Genomic DNA, 11,755 nt, shown 5'->3' with positions numbered 1-11,755 from the left:
TGCCAGTAGCTACTGCTAGTGTTGAAAGTGTTGTGTTGTTTGGTTCATATACTACATTTAGAGCAAAAAAAATATTTGGATGAATACCCAGCCTTCATTTCCTGGCGCCGCCACTGATACTAGTGACACTCTGTTTGTCTATGTATTCATACATGTATTATGTTTCCGGTTAATACAATTCTAGCATGAATAATAAACATTTATCATGAAATAAGGAAATAAATAATAACTTTATTATTGCCTCTGAAAGTGCAACTATCCCTAGGTGGTTTTGGTAATTCATAACAACATATAGCTCATTGAGCTAATGCTATTCCAAGATGATTATTTCAGGAAAGCTCAATGATTGGCATGGCATGGATGGTGAAAGTGGAACCCTCAAAATGCTAAGGACAAAGGATTGGCTCAAGCTCAAAAGCTCAAGACTCTTCATTTTATATTTTAGTGATCCAAGATCACATTGAGTCTTTAGGAAAAGCCAATACTATCAAGGAGGGATGAGGTGTTGCTTAATGAGCCTCTTGCTTCATGTGCTTAGTGATATGCTCCAAAACCCTCAACTACTTTCCCATATCCATATATGACCTAAACCCTAAGCCAAACTCGGTCCTACTGATTCTTTCTATCCGGCGCCACCGAGTTTCATTTGTCATAAGCCACTGCCAAACCCTAGCAATTCGGTTCTACCGATAGGGATCTCGGTCTCACCGAGATGGGATTGCAAACTCTCTGTTTCCCTTTCGTAACTTTTCGGTCTCACCGAAAGAGCGGATCGGTCCCACCGAGATTGCAATGTAAACTCACTGTTTCCTTTTTGTAACATTTCGGTCACACCGAAAGAGAAAATCGGTCCCACCGAGTTTACCTGACCAACTCTCTGGTTAGCTTATTACCAAAATCGGTCTCACCGAGTTTGTGTAATCGGTCTCATCGAGATTACGTTATGCCCTAACCCTAACAAAATCGGTCCTACCGAGTTGCATTTCAGTCCCACCGAAAATCTTTAACGGTCACTAGGTTTACCTTTTCGGTCCGACCGAGTTTGTTGATTCGGTCCCACCGAGATTGGTAAATTGTGTATAACGGTTGGATTTTGTGTGGAGGCTATATATGCCCCTCCACCTCCTCTTCACTTGTGGAGAGAGCCATCAGAACACATCTACACTTCCAACTCATATGTTCTGAGAGAGAACTACCTACTCATGTGTTGAGACCAAGATATTCCATTCCTACCATATGAATCTTGATCTCTAGCCTTCCCCAAGTTGCTTTCCACTCAAACCTTCTTTCCACCAGATCCAAATCCTATGAGAGAGAGTTGAGTGTTGGGGAGACTATCATTTGAAGCACAAGAGCAAGGAGTTCATCATCAACACACCATTTGTTACTTCTTGGAGAGTGGTGTCTCCTAGATTGGCTAGGTGTCACTTGGGAGCCTCCGACAAGATTGTGGAGTTGAACCAAGGAGTTTGTAAGGGCAAGGAGATCGCCTACTTCGTGAAGATCTACCGCTAGTGAGGCAAGTCCTTCGTGGGCGATGGCCATGGTGGGATAGACAAGGTTGCTTCTTCGTGGACCCTTCGTGGGTGGAGCCCTCCGTGGACTCGCGCAACCGTTACCCTTCGTGGGTTGAAGTCTCCATCAACGTGGATGTAGGATAGCACCACCTATCCGAACCACGGGAAAAACATCCGTGTCTCCAATTGCGTTTGAATTCTCCAAACCCTTCCCTTTACATTCTTGCAAGTTGCATGCTTTACTTTCCGCTGCCAATATACTCTTTGCATGCTTGCTTGAATTGTGTGATGATTGCTTGACTTGTCCTAAAATAGCTAAAATCTGCCAAGAACTAAAATTGGGAAAAGGTTAAGTTTTTATTTGGTCAAGTAGTCTAATCACCCCCCTCTAGACATACTTTCGATCCTACAGCCTCTAGGGCATATTTCCTTCAGTTGTGCTGTGATAGACTACCCACATCCGTCAACATAGCAAAGCGCAATGGACCAGCCAGCGGGCCCTGTGTGGTCTGCGGGGAACCAGAGACCGCCAACCATGTTTTCTTCAACTGCTATCTGGCCCGGTTTGCATGGAGTGCGGTCCGCGAGGCCGCTAGCCGGGATTGGGATCCCAGGTCTAGTTCTGAGATGTGTGCTCTCTTGTCGTCGGTTAGTGGTACCGCTCGGCGTGTCATGTGGTGTTGCGTGGGGGCGTTACTCTGGGCACTCTGGCATGTTAGGAACAAACTTACTATTGAGGGACCCTTCCCCTCTCATCCTACTGACATGGTTTTCAAATGTGTCATCTTCTTGCAGCAATGGGCGCCGTTGGGAAGGCGCCAAGACGCTGATCTCCTGTAGCTCGCTCTTGCCCGTCTTCGTCATGTCTACGCTTTGGCAAGAGCTCCTGCGCCGCCTCCCTAGGATTGTGAGGCACCTTTTGACATCATCATCGCAAGCCTGCGTGCTCTGATTCAGCTGGCTGTGGCTTGTAATCCAAAACTTGCTCCCCTCCTTTCGCTTGATCTTTTGAGGGTGTTTGTTGCGTTGTAAGACTTTATTCCCATGTACGCTGCCTGTTGTGGGCTTTATTTAGTTAAAGTTGGAGGCCCCCAACGTCTTCATTCTAAAAAAAAGACCCGAAACCGGATGGGTTGGAAGAAGAGCGCGAGGCCGTGGCGCCATCTGAGGGCCTTGCAGGAGTCGTGGAGCTTCAGGGAGAAATAATCCCGGGGGAGGCGGTCGGGGGCGTCCAAGGTTGGCTGGAAGGGGAATTAGACTCCCCGGTGTGAGTTGATGAAGCCGAGGAGGGGAGGTATGCGGCGATGGTGGATGTGGAAGTGGCGGTGGAAGGCTGGGTCAGATATGAGGTGGCTCCAGTGCCTGCAGACGGCGGCGACGTGCGGGAGGGAGGACGGCCGCGGGGGGAGGTGGAGGAGGATCTCGGAGAGCAGGTCGCCGTCTTCCAGCGGCGCAGGCGGCGGCGAGCTAGGGAGGCGGTGGCAGAAGTGGAGGCAGGCTGTCGCCATTTCGCGTGTGAAGTCAGTCAAGCACAGGTCCAAACACGTGGCCAGATGTCGCGTAGGAGGGGCGTCCTCGTGGCCAGATCTTGTGCGGGAGGTCGATGCCGCCCCCACGATGCTCGACTCGGGGGAGGAAAATCACGGGAGGGTTGAAGCATGGACTGCGGCGCGCCGTTTCCGGGGGAGTGGAGGTGAGCGGCGCCGCCAGCCAAGACAGTGGAGGGGTGTGCGCTGGCCGCTGGGTCAACGGAGGAGAAGAGGAGTGGTTGGGGGCGGAGAGATGGGAGATAGGTTGGAATTTTTGTTCGGAGTGAAAATGTGAAATACTTCCTCCACTCCTCTGTCAAGGCCGGCTCTTATATTAGTTTACTGAGGGAGTACTAGCGTATTAGCTTTGACTCGGGATATTAGCTTTTATTGACTCTGTTTTTGTTGGCCAAGTAGTCCATCCATTTTTATTGACTTCACATATTAGCTTTGACTGAAGTCAAACTTTATAAATTTTGACCAGGTTTGTAGAAAATAATATAAATATTTACAGTAACAAATTTATATGATGTGAAAATATATGCAATGATGAATCCAATTATATATATTTGGTGGTGTATATGTTAATATATTTTTCTACAAACTTGCTGAAAGTATATACAATTTTACTTTAGACAAATCTAATATGCGGAGTAAATAAAAATAGAGGGAGTACATGGTTGGTCAATAAACTCAAATTGAAAGCACACGTTTAGGCCATAATCTCAAAGCTGCACACTATAGGCCACAAACTAGATTAAGAACGCAATTTAAGGTAAAAAAATGTGTTGGCGTGTCTGATCATACACACATGGCTGTCACCTTGGATAAGACTAGAATGCACCCGTGGTTTTTAGCTTTCAAGGGGACTTTTTGCAAAACAGCCAAAAGCAGAAGCTCGAGCCTACTGCACCGGCCGGAGTAAAACCCTTTCATCTCCCTCTTCTTCTCATCTTCTCTATGCCGCGACAAGAGAAGGGTGATCGGGATCGTAAGAGGCAACTCAACACCGACAAGCTGCAGATGACTCCGTGGATGCGTATAAGAATGACCCTCACCCGTATGCGGTGTGTTTTCCCCCCTCTTCTCTCTGCTTCATTTGTCCTCTTCCAATGGGTAGGGGTTTTCCACATCTATGATCAAGGTTGTCTCTGAGGTGGCGTCTGTGGATGTGAGATGGATTGATTGATGCACAATTGTGGAACCGATGTTTATTTTAGAAGCATGCCTAGGGTTTTATTCCAGTTTGTAGTTATCTAAAGGGAAAAAAAATTGAAGATGTCTATGTTCATGTGGAAGAACTGAACAATTGATCTCTTATCATCCGAGAAAAGACTGAAACTTTACTCTATGCAAGTGCAAACATTCGGTTTATTCAAAACCTAAATGTTCTCTCAAAGTGAAAACGCAGGGTCGCAGGCCACCAAACGCTAGGAGAAAATTGCATCCCTGATGCAGCCAGCCTATATGCAGGCTGCGAAACTACATGCACACCATGTTTTTTGGTCTGTACTTACTCAGCCATGTCAACTGAGTTACAGATGCAAAGACCCCAAAAACGATGCAACCCTTCAAACGCGTTCTTACAGTTCCTATTTTTTTTTCTTTGAAGGGGGGAGGGGGGGGGGGGGTAACGGCTGTATGTTTGCATGCTGCTTCTCTTCCCTTACCTTCAACCGTTCAATGCACGTGCACAACACATGCAGTCTTTTTTATTTACAAGGTACGTACGTACCTACGGATTGAACGTATTGTTAGGAAAAACCAAAGAAGATTACAAAACACAGACACACACACACACACGGACCCGGCACAAAACATCGACATAATAGAACAACTGTCCAGGGATGACAAAAGCAAAAAGGAGCCCAAGAAAAAGAAAATAACAACCAAAGCCCCTAGCGGTCGCCAACCTCCTCTGCTTCCTAGCTCTCGCCGGGAGGGAGAGGAAAAAGGTGAGGGGAGTGAGAGACCTATCGGGTGAGCGTGAGCAGCGAGGATAAGAAGTTCTTTTTTGTTCGCTGGTTTCAGTCATTGTGGGAATGACTCTGAAACGATGACCTGACACCAACTCATGTCCGTGTTGTGTAATAAATAGAACTGTGTGAAAAGCGTTCGCTTAAAAGTGTCAAAACTTTGATGCCAAATTTATAGCATTCAGGAATAATTTGCCCTGTTTGGTTACGACTCAAATTTTATAGGCGAGGTTATATAAATAACAAAATAATTTGCCCGGTTTGGTTATGACCCAGATTTAATCCATTGGGTAAATAAAAGAGGCCACAACTTCCTAGTTCACTCGGTTACATAGTGAATTATTAAACTGCTGAGTTTGATCACATTGATATGTTATTGTCAACCATGTCCCACTTGATGATATGAGACCATGAGTCGTTTTGAATAGCATTACATATTGGAAACGGGGCTTCACAATTCACAACAAGTTACATGCTTGTTGACAACTTTATTAAAAATTATAAAATAACACAGTACGCATAATTCAAAACAACATCAAACATAGTGGTGACATAATTATTCTAGCCATAACGGGCTTTAGGCCTTATATATCACCAATAATGGTCCATTGCTTATAACCTTGAAGCTGAAGCGCAAGTGGTGGGGAGCCAGGGAGAGAGCGCATCAACCAGCCTTTTGATGTCATCTGAGGTATGAGCTGAGCTAAGACTAACTCGCAGCCTGCCAGGAGTTCCAAAGTCAATCAGTCTCGGTTGAAATGGACTATATATGTTTTTCTTATTTGCATATATGAGCAAGGGAAAAGAGGAATTCCGGAACCTGCATGAGTTGGCTGGGACTACTGGTGGCCTGATTGGTATGACAAGAAATCCAGATCTATGAAGGTGCCTGCAGTTTTTTTTTTAAAGGAAGCATGAGAAACATGAAGCAGTAAAGAGAGCATGCATGCATACATCAATGGAAGGGAAATAAGAAGTCGGCGGATCGAAGATGGAACCTGTGAGCCTTGAGCACTGCTTCTTCGGTTCCAACTATAATTGGAATGATGGGACTAGTTATGTTGAGTTTAGTCAAAGAAGCAAAGTACTTCACGTGCTCCCAAACAAGTGATCTTCGCCATCCCTCCTTCTTCGAGACATGGATTGCAGATAAAACCAATGGTTTCTATTTAGGTTAAAATAGAACTGACGATGGTGGATGCTTAGTTTTAGCATGCTTGAAAAATCGTGACGAGCGCAAGAAATATTCACTTTTAGAAGGAATGATAGATGTTACCAAGCAGAGAAGCAATAATGGGCAGTGGCAAAGCTGACGAAAACATGAATGGGCGACCTCGCGATATGATCAGCTTCTTCCATCTAGTGCTGCATGCTCATCATAAGACAAACATTTTGTCATAAATCTCCAAATGAAGGGCCACCAACTTACACTCAAGTCCAGCATTGATTCAGCAAATTTATAACCTTGAGAATCGGCACCACAGATGTGTGAAAACAGGCAACTACGATGGCATGAGCTAGAATATGAAATTTCATCCACCCTTTGTCGAAGAAAGAATATGAAATTTCATAATATTTGGTCTTTGTTTGCACAAACGCTATAAGCTTACAAGAAAAATATCTTCGCACCGTTTGCACAAACATTACAAGCACGATTTCCTTGGTGAATTCGGATTTTTTTTATCGGTAAATCTTGTTAGCGAAGTTCTTTTACTGTGGGGATATTCAATAACACTGAAATACTCCATACCACATGGAAAATTCTGAAGAAGGAAAATAAAACGTCGACCAGTGGCTAGTAACCCTTGAGGACTTGTCAGGCGTGAACCATACGAGGTGTCGTTTTCAGGTCTCGGTAAATAAATAATCATGAGAAATCAGGTGTCAAGTACAATAATAAGTTTGTACTTGTATGGTATAACCTGATTTGGAGCATCATGCTTGGCTTTGGTAAGCATGTTCTCTATTCATGTGCACATTTTAATAAGCTGGGTGAAGAGCTCCTTCGTTATTGGAAAGAAAAGATGATTATGTTCTTAAGGGTATATTAATAACCTGCATGCTATGAAACCACCCTGGCAACCACCGCCCTTGCTCAAGGAGCCAACACATATGTCAATGCCATCTTCACACCCAAACATCTCAGGTATGCCACCACCGTTCTCGCCGCAAAGAAATGTTCCATGTGCCTTGGAAAAACAATTGTAGCCAACATTATGTTAGATTTCGCCGGAGCATCAATTACATCAAAACAAAAGAACACATGGCCAGGCACAAAAGATTTAACCAAGAGCCTGTATCACGTCCTCTAATTTCCCTTTTTTTTCCTCAATAGTCACGGGTTAAAAATTCACGCCCAATACTGTGAATAATATATGAAAAATCAGCTGACCCAAGCTGAACTCCTAGACCTACACCGACATGGCATAAATTTCAAACCGGACTCAGCATTACTACTTTCTTAACCTAATCACACGGCTACCTTACACTCAACCTGACCTGACTCCTACACGAATTAGTCGAACCAGGCAACAGAAACTAGGACACAAATGCAGACTGTAACACACTTATGTCTTGGATATCTGTTCATTCTGATCAGGGAGACATCCCCGCGGCCCGCCGGGGGGGAGGGGGGGGGGGGGGGGGGGTGTAGAAATTTATTCATCGTCGATAGAAAGATGGATCTGGAAAAATGCAATGAAACTGGGAGGAGGACACTAACATCATCGACGACCAACAAGAATCCATATTTGCTGCGCAATTTGACAAGTTCAGGCAACGGAGCGAAATCCCCGTCCATGCTGAACAAGCTGTATACACATTATAATTGAGAAGTTGGTTTAAGATGGTGTTAACTCTGACGAATATAAAGTAGCACTTGTTTAATGGTTACTTGCCTGTCTGTGACAACAACTTTCTTTGCCATTGAGCAGCCGGACCTGCACGTGCGTAAAGATTGTCAAAATATAGTTACTGGAACTCAAATCCTGGCTAATAATATAGTACTTTATACTCCCTCCGTCCTATAATATAAAATGTTATTACAATCAGTATATGAGTACATTGGTTATAATAAATATTTTGTATTATAGGACGGAGAGAATATGTTGGATGCCATGTGATGAAAATAAGGAAGACAACATGCATACAGCAGGGACTCAAGGTGTGACATGTCACAGTGCTTGTACACAAAGGCGACTGCTTCCTGCTGCCTCTCCGCAAGGCGGATCCCATCGATGATGGAGGCATGATTCCACGCATCCGAGAAGATGGCGATCCTCTCGTTCTGCACGGCGTTTCTCCCAGTGGCTGAGAGAGAGAGAGATGATGCTACCTATTGCGGACATCACAGACGTGTTGGCAGCATATCCGGTGGGACAAAGAAGGCAATCCTGTAGAGCACATCAAAATCGTAAATTAAGGCACATTTGCTATTCGGCTTTACTACACCTACGTAATTTTCTTACACTTACATACCAAGCAGCGTGGGGCGTCAGGATTGGAGTTGGGGAGCCAGAAAGGTAACGACGGACCTTTCCTCTGGCCGGAAAAGTAGGATCGGATCGCACGAGGCGATCAGGAGGCGACGAGGCCCTTGCGCGCCGCCGGTGACACCTCCGGTTCCCTCTCTCTCCATCGGCCGCTCCGGCGGCGGGAGGGAGGGGGAACCTCGGGTCTGTTCGCTAGGTGTGTGTGGTAGGGTTAGGGTTGAGGGAAACGCTGCCGAGGCCGTTGCGGTGGTGTCGCGTCGGAATAAGTTTCTTCGGACTCCGTTCACGGTCAGGCGAGGCTTTTGTGTTCGTCTAGGAGCCAACGGAGTTGGGGATCCCCGGGTCTCGTCGAGGTCGCGGGCTTTGGTGGCTGGAGGTCCATCGGCACTGGCCGTTTGGGTCTTCAGATGGGCGATGGATTCAGGGAGACGAAGACCCTTCTTCTTCCTTGTTGGTATGATTTGTTGCTACTGTTCTTCTCCTTCCTCTGTGCTGATGCTGGTGGGAGATCCTGCTTTGCCCAGGCGGATGGCCCGGCCGCGGTGCTGGACCGGTCGGATGACTTGAGTTCTCTTCCTTCCGGAAGGGACACTTCTCGCGGTACTCAAAGCCAAAGATGGCGACGGCTGTTGCAGGTGTGTTGGATTGATGTCCATGCCCTCTCAGCGCTGGTGTCAAGAAATGAGGAAGCAGCGTGGCGGCAATTGCACCGTGGTCGAAGATGATGACCTGTTTGTGACTGGTTGCATATCCTTCTGCTGCAGGGGTCTTCTGTCAAGATCCAGGGATGATGACATAGGGCTCCGGAGATCTTTTTGTGTTATGGTTGTCTTAGGGTACTTTAAGTGTTCATGGTCCTTTGTTTTTGCATTTCAATGTGCTTGTAAGGGTCACCTACGCTGAGGGGGCACTCCGATGTAATTCAGGGGGGCTGTTAGATTAGTTGGAAAGTTACGTAAACCATGCGTAGGAGGCCATACATGTAGGGTTTTCGTTTGCAAAAATTCTAGACGTACAGGCTCCTTCCAAACTTTCTAAACACATCCCCCTGATATCAATGAGGGTGGGCCCGTGCCTCTACTAATGATCAATTAAAAACCATCACAACACCCTGTAAACCCTTCATCCATGTAACATCTTGTATATGTAGCAAAGCTCTTTCGCTTGCTATTTCTCATGTACTTGAAAACAGATTCCGCGTTAGTCAAATTGGGTGTTAGCGTATTAGTAAGACATTGTGTTCACTAATTTATTTAGCGAGACATTCCTCATAACACTATAGCGCGCTATTAGCGGTGCTACAACGTGCTATTTTTTCTTCAGTGGATTTAAGGTCAGGCAGCGGCAGCAGGGCGACTGGGCGGCAAGATAGGCCCAGGTGGTCCAGCTGGTGGTTCGTGGGTAGGGAGCGCTCGGTCAGGAGGGAGGAGAAAATGGTTCAGAGGTAGAAGAAACAGATTTGACTCTCCCTTTCCCGTCCAGCTCAGATCATTCGAGTGACATAATTTTTTCTTTCAAGGTATTTGTTGACAACAGGTGCTCCCAAATTAAGGTGAAGGAACGAGAGATGGTAGTTCTTAAAACAGTTCTACCACAAAAACAGAAAAGAAAGAATCTACATGAATCACTGCGTAAATTCAAACCACAGTTTAGGGCATATCTAGGAGATTTCCTAAAAAATAATGGAGTAAATCATTGAGTAAACTTAGTGGACTATTTTTCCTCCATTAAATTTTGGTTGGATCGATCTACTAAATGTAGAGGATTAAAAAAATGGCGGCACTAGAGAGCCGTGGCCACGGGATCCAACCATGGCGGCATGGGTGAGGGTGCGTGAGCAGTGGGCAGGTCACCAGCGAGATGAGGGTGACAGTGGAATTGGGGGAAGAGAGGCCACTACGGGATCAGCTAGATCCTGGTTAGAGGAGTAAAACCGGATTTTACTCTTCTGACCGGTTTTATAGGATGGGCTAAAATGCTCTTATTGCGCATATCTATATGGAGTAAAACCAGATTTTACTCTCCTGACGTGTTTTAAGGTCCTCGCAAAAAAAAAAAAATCTGTTTTTAAGGGATCGGCTAGAGATACTTTTATTGCGCATATCCAGATTCGAAGAATTAGCAAATCCCTACCTCCATTTTCAGCAGATCCGCGAGTGATTCCTCCGCCAGCTTGTGGTAAGTAGTGTAGCCAAAGATCAAGGAGGAGCTTCTCGGCCCCATGCATGCCTTGCTCTTGAACTGCCTGGCATGCACACGCCAAAACTGGGAGCTTGTTCACAGCATGCAGTAGCTAGCATCGAGAGACAGAGAGTAATCAAAGATGCATGAACCTTGGCTGCCGCCTCAAGGACTGCCGGATGCGTGGCGAGGCCGATGTAGTCGTTCCCGGAGAAGAGAACCACCTTCCGGTCCACCTCGTCTCCCTCCTCGCTGACCAAGCCATCTGATCAACCACACCAAAACAAATGTAAGATCGATCGATGTTTCGGCGGTTGGCAGGCAGCAGGGGCATGCATGGGGGAGCGGAGCTGGGCACTGACTCAAGGCGAGCCATTCTTGGGTGGAGGCGCCGTCGCGCCGAGCCGGATCTCGACGGTGGGGCGGTCCCAGGGCCCCGGTCCGGCGAAGGTCTTGGAGGGCGGCGGCGGCGGCGCAAGGGTGATGAGGCGCTGCATGAAGAGCAGGTTCTTGCCGGCCAGAGTCGCGAGCGTGGCGTCCACGAGCTCGTCCCACGACGGCATTGCGCTTCACCAGAGACAGGGATCGGAGGAGAGGAGAGGGAGGAGGCGAGAGCTTGCGTTAGCTAAGCTACCATGGGAGTGGGACTGAGACAGAGAGGCTTAAAATACTACTCCTACCGGCAAGTGCATGCATGCCAGAATAACGTTGTCTGACGGCCCATGCTTACATTTTTTTCCCATTTCGGCACCGCCGGAGCTAGCTGTTTGTGATATAGTCTTCCCATATCAGTGCGTCGCCGCTGTGGTAGCGGGGGAGACAGCCTCTGCCTGATAATAACCGCGCGCTGTAGCACTGTTGGATCTTATCAACTCCTGTTCGTTGATAAGATATATATATATATATATATATTATAGAGAAAGAGAGAGTGTGTGTTTTTATAAAGTAATGTTACACGTACAAACGAGTTACAAGCTTTTATAAAGAGAGTTAATTTGATTGGTCAATAGGTGGCGAGGCGGTTCATCCCCTCTGAAAATCAGGAGGGGGCAAGTTTATGA

The 11,755-nt window shown here is 46.5% G+C and overlaps 1 pseudogene; it reads right to left on the bottom strand.

Moving 5' to 3' along the window:
- Window positions 1–5,359: 5,359 nt before the first annotated feature.
- LOC125539502 lies at window positions 5,360–11,340 on the bottom strand (annotated as a pseudogene).
- Between the last annotated feature and the right edge of the window lie 415 nt (window positions 11,341–11,755).

Source organism: Triticum urartu, chromosome 1 (genome assembly GCF_003073215.2).
Source record: "Triticum urartu cultivar G1812 chromosome 1, Tu2.1, whole genome shotgun sequence".
NCBI classification, from domain to species: Eukaryota; Viridiplantae; Streptophyta; class Magnoliopsida; order Poales; family Poaceae; genus Triticum; species Triticum urartu.
The sequence above is the reverse complement of the archived record's forward strand: the minus strand, read 5'-3'. Positions and strand labels throughout refer to the sequence as shown.